The sequence below is a fragment of the Grampus griseus genome, assembly GCF_964374135.1.
Source record: "Grampus griseus genome assembly, chromosome: 13".
Taxonomy (NCBI): Eukaryota; Metazoa; Chordata; class Mammalia; order Artiodactyla; family Delphinidae; genus Grampus; species Grampus griseus.
Window position 1 is genome coordinate 72,622,710 of NC_139007.1, and position 12,546 is coordinate 72,635,255.

General features: G+C 41.3%; 1 protein-coding gene across 3 annotated transcripts in view; it reads left to right on the forward strand.

The window, feature by feature from the left end:
* Positions 1 to 4,775: 4,775 nt before the first annotated feature.
* The window catches only part of TAB2 (TGF-beta activated kinase 1 (MAP3K7) binding protein 2), an 86,985-nt gene continuing 79,214 nt past the window's right edge, over positions 4,776 to 12,546 (forward strand). For all 3 annotated transcript variants that reach the window (XM_082669230.1, XM_082669232.1, XM_082669229.1), the window contains exon 1: positions 4,776 to 5,186. The gene's annotated coding sequence lies outside the window, so the exon portion shown is untranslated. The remainder of the gene's footprint in view (positions 5,187 to 12,546) is intronic.

Here is a 12,546-nt window from a genome sequence, read left to right on the forward strand (position 1 = left end):
ACGCCCTCACAAAAACACCCAGAATAATGTTCAGCCAGCTGTTTGGGCACCATGGCCCTGCCAAGTTGACACATAAAATAAAACAACATAGTTAGGTCATAAAGTAGGCATATGTTTAGCTTTAGTAGACACTGTCAAAGAGTTTTCCAATGTGGTTGAACCAATTTACAATCCCATCTGCAGTATATGAGAGTTCAGGTTGCTCTACACTTTTCTTTGCTAACACTTGGCACTGTTGGACTTTTTAACGTTAGCCCTTCTGTTAGGTAGGCACTGATATGTCATTGCGTTTGTAATTTGCATTTTCCTGATAAGAAATTATGTTGAACACTTTTCTGTGAACTTATTGGCCATTTGGAAATCATCTTATAGGGTACTTCTTCAAGAGTTTTTCCTTATTTTAAAAATTGGGTTGTTTGGTTTTTCTTTTTGATTTATGGAAATTTTCTCATATATTTTGAATGTGAGTCCATTGTCAGATATATGTATTGAAATATGTTCTCTCTTTCTTATTCACTTTCCTGATAGTGTCTTTTGATTAACAGAAGCTTTTTTAAACTTCCCATTTAGGTCTATGATCCATCTTGAATTAATTTTTGTATATGGTGTGAGGTAGGAGTCAAGTATCCTTTTTTTCCATATGAATGGCCAATTGTTCCAGCACCATTTGTTGAAAATATATCCTTTTCTCACTGAATTGCAGCAGTGCCTTTGTCATAAATCAAGTTCTATTTCTGGATTCTCTGTTATGTTCCTTTTGTGTATTCATCTGTCTCTGTGCCAATACCACACTGTCTTAATTACTGAGACTTTTAATGAGTCTTTAAACGTGGTAGTGTTAAGTCTTAAGTTTGTTCTTCTTCAAAATTGTCTTGGTTACTATAGACCCTTCTATTTCCACATAAATTTTAGAATCACCTTTCAATTTGCACACACACATGCACAAACACACACAAATATTTTAGGATAGTCTTCCTTTCTTAATTATTTTTGTCTCAGAAAATGTCCCTTGTCCTAAAAAGCTAAACTCTTCTTGTGCCTTCAATATTATTCCTATAAGTTTCTCTTAGACGCTCAAGAGTCATCATCTCATTCTTGCACCTTCAGTCTTTCCCTCTACTTTGAATCTGTGCTCCAGACGCGCAGGCTCAGCGGCCATGGCTCATGGGCCCAGCCGCTCCGCGGCATGTGGGATCTTCCCGGACCGGGGCACGAACCTGTGTCCCCTGCATCGGCAGGCGGACTCTCAACCACTGCACCACCAGGGAAGCCCCCTAAGCCATTTTAAATTGGAATTTGTTACATCCTTACTGATAGACCGCTTTATATAAATTCATTATGTCTCATTTGGGCTATTGCAATGCTATGCAGCCTTTATGCCCTCAACTCTAATCCATTTCATACATGTGCTGCTAGATTATCCTTCCTAAAGAACTATTTGATCATATTTTTTGTCTTGTCCAAAAGACAACTTCTTTAGTAACTTCCCGTTGCTTAGAGAATTAGTCCAAGCTCAGCAGTTCAGCATTTGTGGTGTTGTACAGCGCTACACTCTGTTACGTACCTTGCACTATGGATACATAGAACTAAGTGCGATCCCTTGAATATGCCTCTCCCTTTCCCGCTTTGTTCATGTTGTCTTTGCCTGGAATTCTCTTGCTCCATCTCCACTTGCCTGTACACAATCTTCTTGAAACTGTCCCTGACATTTCCTCTACTGCCACCCCCTGCAAAGTAAACTCTCCTTCTTCTAAGCTTCTATGGTGTTTATTACCATCTACTTTGTATTGGTGTTATTTACATAGTGTATTCTCTTCTACTACCAGTGCTGTTCAATCATAGAACTTTCTGTGAAGACGGTTAATGAGCACTTGAAATGTGGCTAATGCAACTGGGGGCCTGAACATTTCATTTTGCTTAATTAATTTAAATGTAAATAGCTACAGGTAGCTAGTGGCCACACAGCACTAGACTAAAAGACTCTTGAATGTAGTATAGGGATTATATCTTGTTTTCTCTCTCTAATCATTACAGAGAGCATCTGAAAGGTACAGTCTGCTTTGTTCCCTCATGTTTTCTCCACAGAGCCTTGTGGATAATAGACACTGAATATTTATTGGATCACTAAATATGGATATCACATTTACCAAATATATAGTAAGCGTTCCTATTTCTGTTCCAAATTCAAGTAGATTAAATAGGTGAGAAGAAGGAAAAGTTGAATGACCAAAACTCCCATCTGTCACTGAGAAACAGATGGCTAGTTCCATTATGAAAGGATATCTATTTCTCTATCTCTACCTGTCCATCTCACAACATTCCTTCTCTTGGTTAAGTAGGGAACTCTGCAGTTTAAAGCTCTTTGTTTTTTAAAACTTATTTTGCAATAATTTCATACAGTGAAAAATTGCAAGAATAGTAGAGAAATTCCCATATTCACCAAGTTTTTTAAAATATTTAAACTATTTTAAAATTTAAAAATAACCAAGGGGACTTCCCTGGTGGCCACAGGGAATATTTCAGTGTGTTTTCCGATGAACAAGAATATTCTCATACATAATGTATTCAGGAAACTTAACATGGATAACGTACTTTAATCTACAGTTCATATTCCAACTGCATCGATTATCCCAGTAACATGCTAAAGTATAAAATTTTCCTCCTCCAGTAAAGATGTAGTTCAGGGTCACATATTGCATTTAGTTGTTATGTCTTTAGTTTCCTTTAATCTGCAGTTTTGTTTTGTTTTCATGACATTGAGCGTGTTTTAAGAATATGGGCCAGCTATTTTGTAGAATTTTCCTCTATTTGGGTTTGTTTGATGCTTCTCATGATTAGATCCAGGTTAAAGCTCTTCAGTGTTGGTGCAAGGATGTATTGTTATACATACCTTCTCTGCCACCCACTGGTTCTTAGACTTGAGCTATTCACACCTATCGTGTTCATAAGTTTACAAAGCATTATATTTCTTTTAAAATATGTATATATACATTTCATTAAATTTCTAACAATATTTTGTATAAAATATGTAACTCTACCATTTCAAAAGCAATTTTTGGCTCTATATTTTATAGTGGTTTCAAAGAGAAGTGAAATTTACTTAATAATGGATTCAATTTCTCTAAACTCATTTCATTAATTACCTTAACATTTAGTTCGGAAATAGTTTCTCAGAAAGGACTACTGTGAAGTATTAAGGTTCAGTGATTTTTTTTATTACCAAGCATTGCATACATTAAAACTATAGTCTTCCCATTTTTTAAATCCTAATTTACTCCTCTTAATATCGACAATGGAGAGAAAAATACTTAAATTCTGATACAGTAAGTAATAATAAGTACTTCCGGCTTCTGACGTGGTAAAGGTTTTGAATTGGTGCCCTATCCCAATATTTCAGGTATTTTTAAATGATGAGTGAGGGGAAAAGAACTGGCAAAAGTACCTTAACCGTAGAGAAGCCTGTACTTCTTAAGAGATTTTTGTTTTGTTTTGGGTGGGTGTGTGTGTGTTTAAAGGCTCTCGCTGTAACTACAGCGCTCATACTGGAAATAGAAAAATAAAAATGGTCCTTCAGGATTTTTCTGGGGAGTAAGAATTGTTTCAAGGAAGAAACTGGCAGAGAAATGGACAAAAATTTTAAAAATGTAGTGTTTTGGACACCACTAAAGCGCTAGAATGTTTAAATAAATATCTTACATTGTGAGAAACGTGTGAGTGTTAAACACGTTTCATTTTAGGGGGAAATTAAACAAATATTTCTTCAAGAAGATAGAAACAGAAGTCTTTGCTTCGCCTGCCCCCCCCCCGCCCGAAGTTAAAGTGTCTTTGGCTCTGCTTCTAGGACTTCTAGGAACGTGCAATTTAAATAAAATCGAAACAACAAAACCCTTGCAGTATTTAGACTGGTTTTTTCTTTCCAGCGCTCAAGAAGACTCAGAGCCCAACATTTTTTTCCAAACTCGAAGCTGCGAGTTCCGAGCCTTCTAGGACGTGTCCCGCACACTCTCGGGACGACTCTGGTCTCCCGCTCTGACCACAGTCAGCCAGCGGCTCTCGGCGCCGCCTGCCTCCAAAGGGGTGTGTCCCCGCCCCGCCGCGGCCCACCTGCCGCCCTCGGCGGCCCGGGCCCGGGGAAGGCGTGGAGCTGCTGCAGTGCCGCGGCATCGGGTCCGCCCCCCGCCCGGAGCTCGAAGCCCCCTTCCCGCGCGGCGAGGCCAGCAGCCCCACTGGTCCCGCCGCCCGCTTCCGGACGGGCCGAACCGCGGGGAGCTGAGTTCTTTTCTCCTTTCGACATAAACTGCTATCGGCCCCCGTTGGGGGGTAAACCTGCTCTTTCTCTCCACACACACACCCCCTCCAAGTAACGGCGGCCGGGATAAAACTTAAAAAGTAGGATCGGGCCCTCCTCTGGCCGTTTGCCTCGGCGCCCCCTCTAGCACGGCCCCGGCGGCTGCCCGCGCCAGTCCGCGCGACCGGGCAGCGTTCTCCCTGCAGCCTTCGCAAGACGGGTGTGGAGTCTGCGAGAGTCGGGGGAGGGGTGCAGGGCGGAGAAAGAGCATCTCCGCGCCGCCGCCACCGCCGCCGCCGCCGCCGCCGGCCGCTCCCCCGCCGCCCGACTGGGGGAGGCCTAGTCACAGCCGCCGCCTCAGCAGCGCCCACAGATCTCGCGGTGTTTGCCGGCGGCCGCGCCGCCATATTGTGTGACAGTATTTTGATTTGCACTGGACTGGCGGAGCCGCGGCGAGAGCGAGCGAGAGCTGGGGGGGTGGGGGGAGGGCAAGCAAGCGCGAGGGGGGTGGGGGCCGAAGGAGGTAGGGAGGCCGAGCGAGCTGGAGCCGAGGAGCGGGGAGAGGCGACGCCACCCAGCCATCGTTTTTGATCTGCAGCAGCCGCCGGCGGGGCGACCCAGCCCGACCCCCTCCCCTCCCCCTCAGCCACGAGCGGCGGCGGCGGCGGCGGCGGCAGCCGGAGGGAGTTGGCGGCGGCGGCCGATCGGAGGGGCTGAGCGGGGAGGGAGGGAGAGCTGAGGTGTCCCCCCTGCCGGGTGGAATCGGAGGCGGCGGCGGCGCTGGCGGCGGCTGTGGTGGTGGAGGCGGCGGCGGCGACGGTGGAGACGGCTGCCGTAGTGGGAGAGGCGGCGGCGGCGGCGGCCGAGGAGGAGGAGGGGGAAGCGGCGGCGGCGAAGGGTAAGCGGACAGCGCTGCCGGGCCTCGGCGGGATCCCCAATCCCGGCTCTCCCCTCAGCTCCCCGCACCCCCCCTTCATCTGGAAGGGACTCTGCCGACTCGCGAGGCCCTTGCGGGGCGTCCGCTTCTTCCTCTCGCTCTTCCTCCCTCCGCCTCCTTCCTTCCCCAGTGGCGAGGCAGAAAGGGAGGCCCCCCAAGTCCTCCAGACCGGGCGGGGGTGGGGAGCATCGGGCCCGGCCTGGGCTCCCGGGAAGAAGTGTGTAGGGGGAGGGGGAGATTCATTGGAGTCGGGCGCCGGGGAGAGCCCCGGGTGGGGGAGGGTGCCGGGGGCGGGGAGGGCCCCTGCCTGCACGGGTGCCCCCGGCCCGCCCCTTTGGCATGTGTGAGATATGGGGGGGCTGGGCCGGGGGGGACGGAGATCTCCTCTGGGGGAGCCGTGGCCCGAGGAGGGATGACTTAGGGGCGAGGGTGTTGCGGGGAGAGATCGAGGGAGTTACGTGGAGGTCGAGGGGAGAGCGTCTTTCCTTTTCCGATGTGGGTTTTCTGCAGCCTTCTGGAAGTGGGGAGCCAGCCCCGCTGTGAGTGTGTGGCCCTTAGATTTCAGAGGATAGTTCTAGCTTTCTGTCCTGTCAACCTCAAACCCTAAGATTGGGGTTGGGGCCGGGAGGCTGAAAGGGTCTGGGTATCGCTGAACAGGTGACAGGTGTATCTTCCCGTTGCTGATGCTGTAAGGCTGCTCGGGCTGGGTAGTATAGCAGAGTGGCGGAGCCCATGTGGCTTCGTATCTATGCGTTTGGCCATGTTTCATTCCATATATAGTATATTTGCGATGTTCGGTTTCCATTCTTCAAGTCAGCTTAATTGTCGTGGAGAAATTCTTCAAATGTTTCTGATAAGCTGGGTTTCCAGGAGAGTGGAGGGGATTTGCAGCTTCACGGGGGTTTCGCAGGAGTTCATGCGTTTCGGGGTCTCCAGTGCGAGGCTGTTTTGAGTGCCTCTCTTCATTGGAAAGTTCTTGAACACTAAGGTCGTATTTGAGGCAACAGTGAGGCAGTATACTTTTGCATCCATTTTGTCTGTTTTAGGTAAGTTTGTAAAGTGTCGAACTTTAGGGTCAGGTTGATTCGCATTTTATAAAAGGAATTCGTTTGTGCTTTAGCTCACTCTTAAAGAGTACGTTGCTCATTATGCAATTTCAGATTTGGCCGGGAATTTTGGTGGGCATGGAATACAATTTTGCTTTCAGTTTTTACACTACTGCTGCTTACCACACTCTTCATACAGTAGCAGAGTATTGACACCTTTTTAAAAGTATCTTTGAATTCCTTGGAACAGTGAAGTCGTGATTGGTTTTAAACCCTGACAGTTTGAAACTTCAGATTTTGAAACCACTGCATTTTCTAATAAAGACAGACACGCTCTTCATCTTACTGTAAGCTTTGGCTGAGCACTTAAATTAGAAACAATGGGAAGAATTGTCAGATAAATGAGTTACAAATTAAAATAGGGCCAAGTTTAAAAAGGATTCAATAGCTTTGAAAAAACGTGTCTGGAAGGAATATATTAAATGATGGCACTATCAGTGTGTTAACAGGAAATAGAACAAAAATTCCAGTGATTCAGAACTTCTGTTGGGGTTTTTTTCCCCTTAAATCTAATCAGTTTCTAATAGAGGGTGCTTAAGATTTAAATCTTTAAAGGATCAACTGAAAGTTGAATGCGTTAATTAGATGAGTAAGTCATCCACTGAATATACTCCGTTATTTCATTTTTCTCTTGGGCACGTGGAATACCTTTTCTGAGTTCAAAAGTATTCTCAGGGGACACTGATGAAATGCAAGTGGTTCAACCCTCTTTAGTGAACTGTCACATAGTAGAACCTGTGCCTTTGTAACTTGTTAAGAAGTGGATAAATGATCAGTCTCATCTGATACAAATTTCCTGAAAAATAAGTTTTAATTTAATCTGATTTGATTGAAATAACACCTATATTTGGTCCTCTCTTTACTGGAAAGAAGCGCTTGCCTTCAGCTAGTGATATTGTTTAAAACTTGCATACAGTTATTGCATCTAATGAAATCAGGAGGTTTTTAAACTCTGCAGAGTTAAGTGGGCACAACTACTCAGATCCCCAGTTACGTTATTATTGAGAATTGCTTGTTTAGTATTAGTAACACGTTATACTTGGGTAAGTGTCATAACATGATTAGTCTTGTGTCTTGACAGAAATAAAAATTTATTCTACTTCTGTAGTTTTCTCTGTAAGGAAAATTCTTTTCTCAAAATACTGTTGAGGATGAAATCTACATATGTATCTATGAACATATGGCATTTTGCAAAATGGGTGTGATGGGCACCACTTACATGAAACTTTGTGAGTTTCGTGCCAAAAAAGTCCCATGAGGAATGTGTGAATTTTCTGAAACAGCATTTATTTTAGTTGTATAAATTCATCAAGACTAAAAGTGTATTTTTTAATGGTTATCAACTTATTTAAAAGGCACTGTTTACCTTGTTATAGATGTTTTGCAAAAAAGTTCCTGATAATCTTTACAACATACAAAGTTTGTAAGTTAAACTGTAATTCAGAAAAGCTTCAATTTCATTATATCTCTACTTGGCCATGCTCCTATGACCCAAGAGAGAACGGTAGTAGCACTTTTCCGTTGTTTCACTTATGTCATCTTTATTTGGTCCATCTAAGATTGGGACTCTATAAAATAGAAGGATTATGAGGAAATAACAGAGGCAAATGTGAAAATGGGGCAAAACAGTAATAAGGAGGAGAAGCTAGGGGATAAGATGCTAGTAGAGGATTAGATGAACAGTTTTAGGCAACTAGGAAAATGGAAATGTGGGTAGTGGTGGGTGCCAAGCACAGGAAGGTGATCATGCTGAACGATTCTAAGGAGGTTTGGGCTGAATCTTTCGGTAGACTCTCACAGTCTATATGTCATTTTATTTTAAGTCCTCTGTATTAAGATGGTAAGGATTTGGAGACTTGGAAATTGTATGAAATCTAAACGTATGCATGTTCATATTTATTTGCCTCTGGCTCATATTTCCAAAATACTTATAATATTTTAACATTTCATTTTTTTATGATTCTGACCCTAAAAATCAAGGACACTTACTTAATCAGAAAGCTAAAATCCCTGAGTAAGTACTCAGGGGTGGCCAGTACTGTACTTTTTTGCTTGTTTGTTTGTTTGTTTGTTTTTGCGGTACGCGGGCCTCTCACTGTTGTGGCCGCTCCCGTTGCGGAGCACAGGTTCCGGACGCGCAGGCTCAGCGGCCATGGCTCACGGGCCCAGCCGCTCCGCGGCATGTGGGATCTTCCCGGACCTGGGCACGAACCCGTGTCCCCTGCATCGGCAGGCGGACTCAACCACTGCGCCACCAGGGAAGCCCAGTACTGTACTTTTTACATTCCCTTTAGTTAACTGCTAAACTCGCCTGTGATCTTGATAAGAGTCAGAGATTAAGAATGGCTGTCTTGGAAGCAGCCGCATGGCACAGGGATATTGGCTCGGTGCTTTGTGACAGCTTAGAGGGGTGGGATAGGGAGGGTGAGAGGGAGGGAGACGCAAGAGGGAAGACATATGGGAACATATGTATATGTATAACTGATTCACTTTGTTATAAAGCAGAAACTAACACACCATTGTAAAGCAATTATACCCCAATAAAGATGTTAAAAAAAAAAAAAAGAATGGCTGTCTTTTTCTTCATTTTCTAGGTATTCCATCCCTCAAAACACAATGTTTGGTACTAAGTAGTATTTACTACTAGCCTTCTAGCGTTAAACTTATGCATTTTACTTAGACTTTTCACTTTGATTTTTATTGACTCATTTTACAAAGTATGCTTAGTTTCTAATTTCTTAATCCTCAGAAGGAATGGGCTACTGTTAAAAGCACAGTAAGATGCGTCAGCTGAGAAGTTGATGTTTTAGAAGGAGATCCAAGTCAGAATTGCCACAAAGCAAAATTGTGAATATTAATATCAGTAAAAGATCTCTGTGAAAATTGATTAAAGTTTTGCCACTTAAAAGTGCTTTGTTCAAAATATAATTCATGTAGACCCCCGTATCTCCTGACAGTGCTTTATAAATGAGGCTTTGCCGAATGTATCTTTTTGATTTGCCTCAACATTTTTAATGTAAAACTTGAGCAAGAAATTCTATTGGATTTCTGATAATGTTTCAGTTCAAAATTTGGTATCAAGGGAGTAGTAAATTTCTTTAGACCTTTAATATCTTAACATTAACCTTTTTAGTGTTTCCTGCATAGTAAAAGAGAAACTAATATTTATTGAATACCTACTAAGTGCCAAGGTTTCTATCGTTTCACAGATATTTATTGAGCACAGGGTTCTTTGAGATATTGGAGATGGCAGCAGTGGATAACACAGACAAAATTTCTGTCCTCATATAGTTTACATTTTAGTAGTGGAAGATATAATAAATGAGTAAAATCAAGCGTGTCTGGGAGAAAAAAGTACTGTGGAGAAAAGTAAAACAGAACAGGAGGTTGGGGAACAGACATTGCATATTTGCTCTTTTAAAAACTACATAGTGGATATTATCTTTGATTTCAAAAACAAAAACTTCCATACATAAATATTTTTCTTTAAGAATATACTTCAAAACTAACACAACATTGTAAATCAACTATACTCCAATAAGAAACTTTTTTTAGAAATATACTTCATAACTTGGGAACAACATTATGTTTGTACTTCAGAGTTTTAGTTAATAGCGATTTCCTATTGTTAGTGCTTCAGAAAGCTGCTTTGTGGCTCAATAGAAAATTTGGAGTCTGATATCCTGGTTTGAATCCTGGTTTTCCACTTACTAGCTTTGTGATTTGGGGCCAACTACAATTTCTCAGCCTCTCTGAGCTTGTTTTCTTCTCTGTAAAATGAATAGAATACCTATAGGGTTGTTGTGATGCCAAATTATACATTTTGTGTAAATTATCTGATATATAGAAGGGGCTCAATAAACTGCAACTTTTTTGTCTGTTGCTTATCTGTAGTTATAAAACAAAATAGTTGATGTTGGTAATCTTTCCAAGAAGCTTTCACAGCACTGTGGGGGACATTGTTTAATACACAGTTTATTTGAACAACTAAAGCACTCTTCTCTGATAGAATAAGGTTAATTAAAACTCAACTGTAATTTATGGTCACTAATACTTTCTGGAGCGTTTGCACATGTTATCTAGTCAATATGCTGTCAGGAGTAAACCTAGTCTTTATGATGAGGAAAAGTTGTGACATATCTTGATGAGCTGGATTTCAGGATTTTGACAAGTAGATAAAAATGTCGTATAAGATCCCAGTTCATGGAAGTACTTGTGAAACATTTAGTACAGTTTACATATTCAATAAATGTTCGCTTTGTCATTAGTTTATACCTTTATTGTGTGAAAAGGGGTAATTCAGAGAATTCACAAAGTATTAAGGAAAACTTTTATGAAGAGAAAGTAATGCAAATTGTGCATAAGTTTTATGAAGAAAGAGTGGAATAGTCAAATTGCAATATTTGTTTTTCATTTTTAGCCTGGGAAATCACTAAACTGTCTCAAGGACAAACCGTGTCTTATTTTCCTTTCAGTCTTGACTTCACTATATCTTCAGTGCCTGGCCTGTACTTAAGGAGCTCAAGGAATACTGCGCGTTCAGTGCTGAATGGCTCTTAGTGATAGTTTTCCTGTGTATCACAACTCTTTTTGGTAGTAAGCACCTTCTGGTTTTGAAAAGTGTTTGCACTGGACTTAAGTCTTTGAATCTCTAGTTTTAAGCACAGACTCAGATATCACACAAAATCTTCTGAATGCTATTTTTTTGAATCTAGCCAAAAGTTTGAAAAAACATCCTAGAAGTTAAAAGGAAGAAAAGAAAGAAATTATTTGCAGCTAAATTAATATTTATTAACCTATTCCTATGAAGTTGTTGACATTAAAGTGAAAAAGTGAATAGAAATGTTTAAAAGCAGATTAGAAAAAATAATTCATGTATAATTATGTGCTCTTAACCAGCCTTTAAAAGACAAGTTTGTCTTACCTCTTTAAGGCAATTTCAGTGAAACTGTACATTTATACTGACATTATGGATTAAATGGCTCAGTCACTTTCTTACATTCCTGTGATGTGGGGAATATTGGTGTTTTCACAGAAAAGGGAAAACATCCCACCCCACCCTACCCTACTTTAACAGTAACCATTTTTCAGATGTTTGAATCTTAGTACCAGGAAGCTTTTTCCTGTTCTGTAGCAAGTTATTCTCTGCCTAATGAATAATAATTTTAGCTTTCCTAAAACTGAAGACTTCCCTTAAGTTCTAAGATCTTTAGTCATTTATGCAAAATATTTCTTGGCTTTTAAAAAAATTCCCCTTGAAGATGTATGGAAACAAATTGCTTCATTTTTAAACTTGGCATGACACAATACTGTTTAAGAAATGAGATAAAAATATCTACAATTGGATATTTTTATACTCTTGTGGGTTTTTGTTTGTTTGTTTGCTTTGAACTGTAATAACCTACCACTGGAAAGGGATACTACTACAGGGTGTCAGTTTGAGTGGCTTCAGAAAGAAAGTCAGTCTGATTTATCCACAAACAGGTACAACATAGACCAGGGCATTTTAAGAATTTGTAGTATTTTAATTGCCTTGTTAAAGAAAGTGGCATTCTTGTTTCAGCTAAGAAGAAAAACAAAAAACAGTCCTGGTACAAGCCTCAGAAGCCAAATAATAAAGTAGAGGTTGAAATGGTCCTGCAGAGAGAGACAGAGAGAAGCAAGAGTAAAGAAGTGTAGAATTTAAAAGATTTTGGTGGAAATATATGAATGCTGATTGTTTTTAATAAAATTATTCAAAAGAATTACTCTGTTAAAGAAAATTCGTGGTCTCTGCAACCAGCCCCTGCCCAAGCTTGCCAAAATAGTAAGTCAAAAGCAATGCCACATTCCGAGGTATAGTATAGAGATTGGTGCTACCATCAAAAACTTCAGACTTTCTGGGGGTTGATTCTGACCATTTAACTTGTCTGTTTGGCTAGTGCAGAAGACAGGTTCTGGGAGAATAACAGATGACAGTGAATTATTGAGGGGGAAAAAGTGCACAAAAAGAGTAAATTTTCAGTTAGTAAATTCTTTTTATTCTTTGGTTTATTAACTATACTTTCATCTGAATTATTAAATAATACTCTTGAGTTTTAATGTTTAAAGTTTTCCTCTAACATTTATATTAAGGAAAACTTATTTTGACCCATAATATCTTAATGTTAACCTTTTTAGTGTTAGCAAAATGGAGCACATCACAAGTTTGCTTCCTGTCGGTTTGCCAGTCAGGC